Here is an 8,661-nt window from a genome sequence, read left to right on the forward strand (position 1 = left end):
CACTAAAATCAGGGACTCGACAAGGTTTCCCACTCTTCCCCTACCTATTCAACATAGTACTTGAAGTCCTGGCTGGAGCAATTAGACAGAAAAAGGAGATCAAGGGGATACAAATCGGAAAGGAAGAGATAAAAACATCACTCTTTGCCGATGACATGATAGTGTACTTGAGTGACCCCAAAAATTCCACCAGAGAACTCCTACAGCTGATAAACAAGTTCAGCAAAGTGGCTGGATACAAAATTAACTCAAACAAATCAGTAGCCTTCCTGTACATAAAGAACAAACATGTGGAGAAAGAAATTAGGGAAAAGGTACCCTTCACAATTGTCACAAAAACTATGAAATACCTTGGTGTGACTCTAACTAAGCAAGTGAAGGACCCGTATGACAAGAACTTCAAACATCTAAAGAAAGAAATTGAGGAGGATCTCAGAAAATGGAAAGATCTCCCATGCTCATGGATTGGAAAAATCAACATCTTAAAAATGGCCATCTTACCAAAAGCAATCTATAGATTCAATGCAATCCCCATCAAAATTCCAACCCAGTTCTTCATGGAATTGGAAAGATTAATGTGCAATTTCATATGGAATAACAAAAGACCTAGAATAGCGAAATCCATCCTCAACAACAAAAAAACATCTGTGGGAATCACTATCCCTGACCTCAAGCTATATTACAAAGCAAATGTGCTGAAAACTGCATGGTACTGGTACAGAAATAGGTATGTGGATAAATGGAATAGAATAGAAGATCCAGAAATGATCCTTCATGTATATGGTCACCTGATTTTTGACAAAGGTGCTGTAAACATTCAATGGAAAAAGGACAGCCTATTCAACAAATGGTGCTGGTCCAACTGGCACTCAGCATGCCAAAGAATGAAAATAGACCCTTTCTTATCTCCTTGTACAATGCTCAAGTGTAAGTGGATCAAAGATCTCCACATTAAACCAGATACACTGAAACTATTAGATGAGAAAGTAGGGAAAACCTTTAAACACATAGGCACAGGATAAAATTTCCTGAACAAAACACCAATGGCTCAAGCTCTAAGGACAAAGATTAACAAATGGGACTTAATGAGATTGCAAAGTTTCTGTAAAGCTAAGGTTATCGTCAAGAAAACAAAACGGCAACCAACAGAATGGGAAAAGATCTTTACCAACACCACATCAGATAGAGGCCTAATATCCAAGGTGTACAAGGAACTCAAAAAGTTAGATACCAGAGAATCAAATAACCCAATTAAAAATGGGGTACAGAGCTAAACAAAATGTTTTCAGTTGAGGAACAACGAATAGCCAAGAAAAATCTGAGGAAGTGCTCGACATCCTTAGCCATCAGGAAAATGCAAATCAAAACAACCCTGAGATTCCACCTCACACCAGTCAGATTGGCCAAGATCTAAAACCCAGATGACATCAAATGCTGGCGAGGCTGTGGAGAAAGAGAAACACTGTTGGTGGGGTTGCAAGCTAATACATCCACTCTGGAAATCTGTCTGGCAATACCTCAGAAAATTGGATATAGTACTACCTGAAGACCCAGCTATTCCACTTCTGGGCATATACCCCAGAGATACTTCAATACACAACAAAGATATATGCACCACAATGTTCATAGCGGCTCTATTTATAATAGCCAGAAGCTGGATGGAACCCAGATGTCCTTCAGAAGACGAATGGATACAAAAATTGTGGTACATATACACAATGGAATACTACTCAGCCACCAGAAACAATGACTTAACCAAATTCTTAAGAAAATGGCTGCATCTAGAGAATATCATCCTGAGTGATATAACCCAGTCACAAAAGAACAGACATAATATGCAGTCATTGATAGTTGGATGCTAACCCCAGAGGCTTGCATTCCCACAGAAACAACTCACAGACTGTATGAAATCCAAGAAATAAAGAAAACAAAACAAAACAATAAATATTTACAAAACAAGAAATCTTTAACTATTTCCATGTTACATTTTGTTTTACATGTACTTTAGCTCATTGTAACTGTTAAATTTTCAAGGCATACAATCAAACCTTGAAAAAAATCAAGTACTGACTAAAAAATATATTCATATAATTTTATGTAAAAATTATGTTAAAATCTGAAAAAAGTACTGACAAAAATGTATAATTTTAAGCAAAAAATGTTTAAAATTTGTACATTTATCTTTGTTTTGTAAAATAAAGTTGTTTAAAAAAAATTTTAATCCGGTTAAAAAAAAAAGCAAACCAAAAAAAAAAAAAAAAAAAAAAAAAAAAAGGATGGGCTCTTTCTTGGTTAATTGGCTAGTAGCTGTAGGAAAATGGTAATAACTGTTTCACGCATCAGGCTGCTGAAATTCAAGTACTAATTCTGTCTGAGAAAGTATCCCTCAAAGAATCCTGTGCAGACTCTGTGGATATATCTTCAAGATTTAAGCAATCAATTCAAAAACAGAAGCCCTATCACAGAACGTTGCTTCTCGTTGTAACCAGATTCATTTGAATATGGAGGTATTGCTGAGAATACTGGTAACTGAAAACCTAAAAATCTCCGATTTTAATGACCACCACACACAAACAGATTGCGCCCCTGGAATCCTCATAAATAATCCAACTCAATTCTTCACAGAGTTAGAAAGAACAATTTTCAAATTTATTTGAAATAAAAAAAAAATACCAGAATAGCAAAAACCTTTCTCAACAATTAAAAAAAAAACTTCCATGGAAAATCATTATCCCTGACTTCAAGCCATATTAATTTTGATAAAAAGATGCCTGATATTTGTATAGAGACAGGCAGGTAGACAAATGAAATAGAACCTAAGTCCCAAAAATGAAACCACACATATGATCACATAAACACAATGGAGTAATAATCAGCTATTAAAAATGAGTTCATGAAATTCTTGGCTAATGGATGGAACTTAAAGTTATCATCCTGAGTCATTTAACCCAGTCACAAAAGAGTACTCATGGTATGTACTTGCTTATAAGCAGATACTAGTCCCCTCACCCCCCTCCAAAAAAAAAAAAAAAAAAAAAAAAAAAAAAAAAAAAAAAAAAAGCTCAGAATGCCCAAGAAACCATCTACAGAACTTAAGAAGCTCAAAAAGTAAAAAGACTAGAATGACTAGTCTTTTCAGAATGGAGAACAAAACAGGTAAAGAGATAGAAAGTCAAATAGAGATGCAGGGATTAAAGAAAAGATTTACAGAGACTGTTTCACCTGGAGAACTACCACATATGCAGCCACCAAACCAACCAAACTATTGGTGATGCCAAAAGTTTTTACTGGCAGGAACCAGACATGTATGTCATGTCAGAGGCTCTCCCAGAGTCAAACAGATACAGAGGAGGATACTTGCAGCTAAACATCAGACTGAACATAGGAACCCCAATGAACGAACAAGAGAAAGGACTGAAATAGCAGAAAGATTACAACCTCATGGGAAGAAAAATGTCATCAACCAGCCAAGGCACTGAGGTGGAGCGGGTGACTGGGAGAGGGAGCATCTTTATGGAAGCAAGATGAGGGACAGGAGGAAGGGGAGTGGGTGGAAATTCTATAACATCAAAATGTAAATACAGAGAATATCCAATTAAATTGGGAAAAATGTAAAATTCTCCTAAGTTATACGCATTTAAAATCTTCTTTTATGTACATGAAATTAATATTTGCTTTTCCAGAATGGTATTTGTTACAAAACTTACCCAAATGACCAGAAGTTAAAATACTTGAGAAATATTTGAGATCAAATGCACATTTATACAGCATATATTTTCAACAATGTCTAAATTAGATAAACAAGATACAAGTCTGTCATCAAATGACTGAATGATTGCAATATATTATTATCATATCCACTCCTAGCTCTTTCCTCTTGCTCCCCTTTGGACATTGAAAAGAAAATCTGCCAAGATTTTTAACTCGTTTGCTTATTAGCAAGTAAATAATTTATTCCAATTAAGCCTATCCATATTCATGTGGATGGAATCTATCCACTAAGTCATAGACAACTTTATTTATTTTTAATTAACCATAATTTGACTAGAGACCTGTCTGCACCTGACAGCACCCCTTCTTAGATTCTAAGAAGCTATTGAGCATCAGTAGAGTTGCTTCAGTTGTGGTGAGACAGCCTCTAGGCAAGTGTTGCCTAATTCATATACAGACAACACTGACGAGAAAGGAGCACTTTTGTGGAATAGTGGACTGATAATCTTTGCCAAGACAAAATTATCAGACCTTAATATTTCTGCATTAAAAAGGTCTGTCAGATATGACCCTGGGCCAGAAGTCTGAAGAGTGATGCTCCATCGTTTTGAGAGAGGTGTTACTGTCCAAGTGATCAGCAGCAGTCTCTATATATTGGCTGTTTTTCGAAGCTGTGCTTTGTGCTTCTCATTATCAGGCAATATTAGTCATTCTGTGATTTCTGACAGTGTTGACGATTGGTAGCCTCATAGCCAAACCATCTGATTGACATTAAGAAAATTAATATAGATCTCAAAAGTTGATTTTCAGATGATATACAATCTAAAGCCTAGATATAAGACAGATATAGAATTATAGTCTTTCAAGATAGATAAAAAATGCTTTATTTACTAAACAAAATTGATAGGTTTGATGTTGAGGCTGTCTTATACTTTATAAATTGTAAAATGACAACAGTTATACTCATCTTATAGTAGGGAAAAAACTTTTTAACTGGTAAAAAGTAGAAAATGTAGATTGTCATGAAGCTGTTCTTATTTTAATGTTAATTACACTTCCCCAAGAAGGGCTGCCTAGTCATGTAACTCCAACTAAACTTTCCAATTTTAATTAGAAAAAAAAGAAAATCCAGTGATAGGGTGGGGTGAGGGAGGTAGAGAGAGAAAGAGGTCTGAGGAGATCAGAGGATAGAGAAGGAAGGTTGTGGCAACATGGAGTTTCCCAAGGATCAGCTAGACTCAGGTGATATTGATTGGTGTTAAAGAGCAATGAACATTAAAGATGTTACAGGTCTAATCTCATATAGAAGGGCAGTTTGTATCTATGTCTATTCATGGCAATATTGTTGTGTAGAGGATTTGTGGATTGAGAGTTGAATATATAAGCCTGTATGAAAAGCTATCAGGCTGTAGGGTTGTGTTTTTGCTGAGTTTTCGGGTAAACCAACACTCAAATGGAAGGCAGGCAGAGGAAGACTGCCAAGAAAAGGAAGTTGCAAGAACAAGATGGACCTTGGTTTCTCAGAACATGTGGCTGGGATTGAGCATGAGGTGTGCACAGCTCTGTATCAGGGTCGAGACTAAGTAGTGAGACCTCAGAACATAAAGTAATAAACCTTTGTTAATGATTTTTTTTTTTAAGAATTTACTGCAACATCTATCACTTACACATCTGTAATTAAACAATGTGAAAAAACAAGACCTTGGTTTATGTATTTTGCTCTGTCTAGCATTCAATCTGGAGTATCAAATCTTTAGTTATTAATATTTTCCCTAATATATATCTGTATATACTCTTTGTTACACAGATATCTATCAATGATAAACCTTTGACCTACAAAACTCACCACTCTCTCCCTTCAAGTCAGTGACTAATTTTCTTTTTCTAATTTTGAACCAACATTTTATACATTTATTAGACAATTCTGTAAATCTAGTTCCTTACTCCAAAGTATTTTAATTTGTCTTCTCTCTCAGTCTGGAGAACCAGATCTTAATATTAATATCTAACTTAATATCCATTTCTATTCACTCTTTTGGTATACAGACTTATCTCAGTTCTGAACCACTGGTGAAAATTCTCATATTTTTCGGGTAAATTCTATACTCTGTTCTTCTAACTAGAAATACAAACTTGACTTGTATCTCAATTCTTTATACCACTTTAAAGCAAATACCCATTTTTATTTTTTGAAAACATTTTTAAAGAATCAAATAGTTACTAATCTCTCTGTCTTTTTCTCTCCTTCTATCTATCACTTTCTTTATCACTCTCTCACTTTTTTTTCTTTTTCTCTATGTCTGTGTGTATCTGAGTCACCTGCCTTTTTAGCCACAGGAAACTACAGCCTGTCAGCAAAGTCTGCCTCTTTAATATTCCCAAGCTGAAACACACTGTGACTCAAAATGACACTGTCCCACTCTTACTAAGAAAATGAACACATTTTATCATACTCTTAGCCTGAGAGCCATAAACTTTTTAGTGGATTCTTGTCTAACACATTGGTGTGGCACCTGTTGCAGTAAATATTTAAGAATAATAATATTAAAAAATGGTTTATTTCTTTACTGGCACTGAGGACTCACTCCTCAAGTCCAACCTTGATATTGTCCTGACACCTCTGACACTAAGTCTAAGCTGCCACCACAGCTCAATTTGTCCCTGAAACTTCCTTTTTATGGTAGTTTACTACTGTTTGTTCCCTGACTCTGTTCCAAGGTGTTTCTGTACCCCAAAATCCCAAACACTCAACTCTACATCCCGAGAGCTTTTCATACAAGTTTGTATATTCAAATCTCAGTCATAAAACACTCTACACAACAAGATTGCATTAAATAGACAAAAATACAAACTGCCTTCTATATGAAATATTCGACATGTACAACCCTTAATGTTCATAGCTTTTTAACACCAATCAATATAACCTGGGTTTAACTGGTACTTGAAAAATTTGATGTTGCCACAACCTGCTCCCTCCATTCTCTGACCTCATCAGACCTCTCAGCCTTCTCTACCTCCCTCACCCCACCCAGTCACTGGCTTTTCTTTATTTTACTTATTAAAATGGAAAGGTTCAGTTTGAGTCATGTGATTAGGCAGCCCTTACTAGGGAAGTGGGAATTAATATTAAAATACAAACAACTTCAGGACAACATACATTCCACTGCCTTGACAGCATCTGTTGTCACCTAAGATTTTTATTTAAGATTCTGACTGGTGTGAGGTGGAATCTTGGGGTTCCAAGATTTCCCCAATGACTAGGGAAGTTGAGCATTTCTTTGGGTACTTCTCAGTCATTTGCTATTTCTCAGCTGAGAATCTTTTGTTTAGCTCTGTACCCCATTTTTAGTAACATTATTTGATTATCTAGAGTCTAACTTTTTGAGGTTTTTTGTATATATTAGATACTGGCCCTCTCTCAAATGTAGGATTGGTAAAGATTTGTTTCCAATATCTTGGTTGCAGTTTTGTCTTCCTGACAATATCATTTTTCTTCCAGAAGCTTTGAAAAAGGCTCAGAATATCAAACAACCAACTCACAGAACTTATGAAGCTCAAAGAGTAGCAAGGCCAGAAGGTAGATGCTCCAGTCCATAGAAGAAAGAATAAAACACTTATGGGAGCAAATAAAGTGTCAAAGAGAGGATCAGGAGTATGCTTTCAGCTAACCATCAGACATGGGACATAAGACAGGGACCCCAATGAAGGATCTAGAGAAAATACTGAAGGACTTGAATGAGTTTGTATCTCCATAGAAGGAACAAAATTTTCAACTAACGTAACCACACACAGTTCCCAGGGACTAAAACATCACGCAATGAGTTCTTATGGAGAGACCCATGGCTTTAGGTGCATATGCAGCAGAGGATAGCATTCTCTGACATTAATGAGAGGAGAGAATTTTGATTCAGTGAAGGATCATTTTCCCTATGAGGAGAAATGCCTAGGTGCTGAGGCAGGAGAGGTAGGTTGGGAGAGAGAGCACCTTTATGGAGGCAATGGGTAGAGGGAGGATGGTATTGGTGGAAAATGGATAACACCTGAAATGTAATAGTATAGAATATCCAATTAAAAATAAAGAAAAGAAATAGAGAAAAACAAAACAAGCAAAAAGAAAATCAAACCAACATCACCACCTGCTGGTTTAAAGCTTTTCTGCAGGGGGTTTTGTGTCTGGGTTGGCATTAAAGTCTTCTCACTGTGTCTCCTGCACAGTAATATGTGGCCTTGTCCTCTCTGGTCACAGAGTTCAACTGCAGGAAGAACTGGTTCTTGGATGTTTCTCTAGTAATGGAGATGGGGCTCTTAACGGATGGGTTGTAGACAGTTTCTCCACTGTAAGTCAGGTACCCCATCCATTCTAGGGTCTTTCCAGGTGACTGTCGGATCCAGATCCAGTAGTAACCACTGGTGATAGGGAAGCCAGTGACAGAGCAGGTGAGGAAGAGTGACTGAGAAGGTTTCACAAGGCCAGGTCCTGATTCCTGAAGCTGTACCTGGGACAGAATTCCTTCAGAAAAGAGAGAAAATTCTGTCAATCACACATTGTCATAAGCCCTCATGGAAATGTGTATGAAATGGTAGAACTCACCTGGAAGTACTGTCACCAGATACAGAATGTCCAGCACTCTCATCTTTAGGTGACACCCCTTCTCTTCAGAGGTTTACCTTCTGTGTGAGAGAAATGTGAGCTGCCTTAGTCTAGGGGGGGAATTTAACTTAGAGCCAGAACTTGCATTTGCATGTGGGGAGCCAACTTTCTTGTAGTAAATGGGGAGACTAAATAGTGATGCTCTTTGGTTATTAAAATGTGGGCAACATTGCCTTTGGCTTCCTGTAATAAACAACAGAATTAAGAGAACATAAGGACTGTGGAAATTGTAGGAAACAGCTTTTCATAATCCCATCTTCAATTCCTAACAAATCTCTCCACTTATATTTTTATGCTCC

The 8,661-nt window shown here is 36.7% G+C and overlaps 1 gene segment (V, D, J or C); it reads right to left on the reverse strand.

Annotated features, from left to right (window-relative positions):
• Nucleotides 1-7,895: 7,895 nt before the first annotated feature.
• LOC308418357 (Ig heavy chain V region 3-6-like) lies at nt 7,896-8,345 on the reverse strand. The segment is given in 2 exons: nt 8,303-8,345; nt 7,896-8,221 (listed from the first exon to the last, which is right to left on the reverse strand).
• Nucleotides 8,346-8,661: the final 316 nt, after the last annotated feature.

Source organism: Micromys minutus (genome assembly GCF_963924665.1).
Source record: "Micromys minutus genome assembly, chromosome: 1".
Classification (NCBI taxonomy): domain Eukaryota; kingdom Metazoa; phylum Chordata; class Mammalia; order Rodentia; family Muridae; genus Micromys; species Micromys minutus.